Source organism: Corvus brachyrhynchos, unplaced genomic scaffold (assembly GCF_000691975.1).
Source record: "Corvus brachyrhynchos isolate BGI_N302 unplaced genomic scaffold, ASM69197v1 scaffold115, whole genome shotgun sequence".
Lineage (NCBI taxonomy): Eukaryota > Metazoa > Chordata > Aves > Passeriformes > Corvidae > Corvus > Corvus brachyrhynchos.
The window spans coordinates 22,422,551-22,426,575 of NW_008239553.1; the positions used below are offsets into that span (position 1 = coordinate 22,422,551).

The window sequence follows — 4,025 nt, forward strand, 5'->3', positions numbered from 1 at the left end:
GACCTTAACATAAGCCTAGGCATGGGATGAACTGTAGCCTGAGATGCGTAGTGTTATCTCAGTGGGACAAACAAGTGTTCTGATATGAGGTCTTTGCACAGACTACTCCATTGATCCTCTCCCTTGCATCCCCACTGCACCTGGAGCTACGGGCTTCTTGTCTCAACCCTAATTCTAACCTCAGGCATGGCCTAAGCCTTAGTCCTAGACTTCCCAGCATGGCCCAGAATTTCTTTTGGAAAAAAAAACAACCTCTTTTTCCTCCCTCCCATGAGAGGCAAGTGTTGCTACAAAAATGGGCAATTGGAAATTATCTATGTATGTCTCAGGCCAACCTGCAGACTGTGTTGAGCAGGTCAAGCTGCCCTTCCCCACTTAGTGACAGGTGGATTATAAACACAGGTTTAGACCTCTGGTCTACTCCTTAGGCAAAAGAAAGAACTCCAAAAAAAAATAGTAGTTCTAAGCATGTTCCCTAATTTTAATTGGTTTCTGTTAGAATTTCTGCTTTAAAGGAATCTTTGATTGTTGAAACTATGCCAGTGTTGGTGTTTATAAAGGCAGTATAGCATTATTGGCATAATGGACCGCATTATTTCCAATCAAACATTTATACTTTATCAAATAGTTGAGGTTAGAAATCTTGAGCAACACTGAACATGTGTAAAGATCAGCAGCTATGAATTCTTGGTAAATTAATACCTATAACCTTTTTAGAGGAATCAATCTAAGTGACTAAGCAGGCACTCAAACAATTCCTTTTTGGAAATTGATATTATTCTCTATTGTGAAATTTTCCATATCCAAAGGAAACTCCAGTGAATGGAGATATCAAACCTTCTGAGTGTATGCTACAGCACAGGGTACATTATCATAATTATGCCTACAATGGTATTTCTTTTTCCTGGGCACTTTTTTTCCTGGGCACTGGTCAAGCAGGTATGTGTGTGATGCCTAACAGGGCTAGTACTGTTGCAGGAATTACAATTTATAAGGAATTTATTTTGACTAAATGCAGTAAGAGAGAACACTATGCCCACATCTACTTCAACAGAAGCGTTTTTACTCACCCTTTTGGGTGCAAGGCATGGCCAAATCCAAACATGGCAAAGTAACGTGAAATGGGCAATAGCATGAATAAAATGTCTAAATGCCAATTTATAACAATATGAAAGAAGGAAACCCTTTGATTCATGCTCCATAAGTAAATGACCCTTAAAACAAATGCTCATGCAAACAAAAATTGGATTATATCTGAACTATAGGTTTTCAAATGGACTAAAGTGCTGACATCAACCAGATGTTCTTGTTGATGGGTTTGCAGCTATTGACTTATGCTCCTTCTCATATCAATGACTGAAAGCTGATTCATGTTCTCCCAGTATACATATACAAACTTTAAAGAAGGTAATTCTTCAGCTGAATTTATGTAATAGCAGAGATTTGAGCAGTGTCAGATAGCACAATGCAAGAAAAGATTTTCCATGGTGTAGTTAAATATAAATATTTTTTTTCTCTGTATGCTGGAAGCTCTGATGCGAACACATCAGAATATATAACCTCTAAAACCCCAAACGTAAGGATAAATTTTAATTTGTATAACATCCCCAAGTGCTCAAACATCCAGCTAAAGCCCTCGTACACAAAAACAGTCCTAGGAATGGTAAGATCATTTGCAAAGGCTGCTCAATAAATGCATTTCTATACTAGAATATAAATACAAAAAGTCCTCAAAAGTTACAAAGAGTATCATCCAAATAGAACTTGTGTGCAATTACCAAAAATTGAATAAGGTTATTTTTATAGTGTGTAGGGGTGTATATATACATCTACATGTATTCACAATCTGCTCTTAAACAAAGAAGAAAAGGAAACAGCTTGATAAGGGTCATGCAAAAGTATGCATGTGCTAAATGTAGTACCCTTGACAAGGTGTCAAACAGCACATGCTCATCATATGGGAGTGCCTAGGTGTGTATGACTGGAGGTGATGACTGGTACGAGGAAAGTCATACAGTCAGAGAGGTTACATGCATGTATTTCAATAGATGCTGGTGTTGATGAGGGGTATGAGGATATATATGGTTCTAGAGAGAATAAATTCGTGATGATGGGTTGTAATCAATTAATGGTAATGCTGCATGTATCTGCATATTAAAGTGGTGGGTAGTGATAATATGCATAATTGTGATAGTGGGCAGACAGTGATAACAAGATGTGTGAACAGCAGGAGGTGATGGGTATGCATGGTAAAATGCGTAGGTTGTAAGGATGCATGTGTGATGCTGAGTATAGTGGTGCTGTGGGGAGCATATAGCAGCATAAGCACCGTGCTGATATTTGTGTGATGTGGACCTGCTGTTCTTGACAAAAGTAGGTGGTGCTCTTAGGAGGCAGTTTATGTGAAGAGACAGGTTGTTATCCATACAGGTGCAGTTTGCTCACACAGATGGGGGGCTACAGCCAACAGAATAAATAAGCAATTACTGAGTATTTTGTGTGTATGCCTGAGGGAGTGCTGACACAGTGAGCAAGTGTGAGGGTCTGTGTGTACTAGTGAGTAACCATATCTGATTAATACAGAATGGTCAGGTGGTATATACAGAACGGTGGTGCTGGAATACGAAAATTGATTAAGTGGTTATGTTTAAGTATGTAAGGACAGACTGTATACTCAGAAGAATAACATATAGGGAGATGATACATATTGACCAGAAGGAGAGATGTATGGGAAGGTTTTTTTTAAGAAAAGTTTGCTTGCCAGAGATGCAGTATTAGGACTATCTGCAGTTGTTCATGTGTATTGTGAACTGGTAGTGTGGATGAGGTGTCTAAGGTGTCAGTGTCTGCCTAGAAATGACAATATGAGGAACTACTGGTATATGTGGGTTCATCTAGGATCAGGATGTGTGTGAAAAATAGCACAGTATAGGTCAATGTATAGAAGTGGTTGGTGGGTATTGCATGGTATAAGTTATGTAGTGACAGCTACATATATGTAGTGTATGAATAGAGATGGTGCCAATGGTTTGTGTATAGGCTCAGGAGGGCTTATAGCATATAGATATGCATCTGGTTTAATTACAAATTAAGGGAGGGGGTTGTAACACTGGTGAGGCAGCATGTGGTGGTTGAGCTTGAAGTGATCCTGTGAGTGGAAGCAGATGTGTGGGAACAGAGGAATGCACAGCATGACATGGTCTTGGCACCACTGTGGTGTAAATAGTCATGGCAAGCTGTAGTGTGCAAACTGGTCACTGCACTTTTGGATGGCACGGACAGAAACAAAACATGCGCAAGGGTGTTAGAATACGATGGCGGGGGGCGGGGCCGGAATCTTTCAGGACAGAGTGTGTGGAGAGGAGCAGGGCTGCTCATGAGTGGTCTCTAGTGGTGATGGTGGGACAGGACAAGGTAGGGGGCATGGAGCTGCGTGGTGGTAGGAGGCATGGACAGCGCTGTGTGCATAGGGTTGAATGTTGCGTGCTTTGTCAGTCAGTGCCATGCCTGGTGCCAGCTCTGTGGAGTGGGCAATGCACATGGCGCAGTGATAGGAGAGGGTTACAGAAGCTGCGTAGACATGAGGCATGCTTGCCCAGGTAACACTGCCCACCCACGCAAGACTCAGGCTTTTTTCTTAAAGGAGAAAGGATAGTCCCTTTGCCAGGGGTGCCCCTGATCTGGACCCAGGTGCCGTGGAGGGAGAGCAGTGAAGAATAGAGGGGGAGGAGAGGATGGTGGACGGGGAGGGGACCAATGCGATGTGGGGGAAACAATACTGGGTGGGGAGAGAAGTGCGGGATCGGGGGGCACTGGGTAGTGTGGGGCAGCGGGAACAGGGGACAGGCAGCCCTGGAGTTGCCGGATTTGCGAACAGCCGGAGGGCGGGATGGGAGGCGGGCAAGGGGAGTGAGGGGTAGGAAGGGACACCCACTTACGTCTCCTCCTGCATTTTTTTTCTTTCCCTCCTTCTTTCCTTAGCTGGTGACGCGCCGCTGCTATTAATCATTCACCAGCCGGGGCGC

At 42.9% G+C, this 4,025-nt stretch overlaps 1 long non-coding RNA gene across 1 annotated transcript in view; it reads right to left on the reverse strand.

Annotated features, from left to right (window-relative positions):
- Positions 1 to 4,019, reverse strand: part of LOC108448607 — a 19,648-nt gene extending 15,629 nt beyond the window's left edge. Inside the window, exon 1 of the long non-coding RNA XR_001864564.1 lies at positions 3,939 to 4,019. This is a non-coding gene — a long non-coding RNA (uncharacterized LOC108448607). The remainder of the gene's footprint in view (positions 1 to 3,938) is intronic.
- Between the last annotated feature and the right edge of the window lie 6 nt (positions 4,020 to 4,025).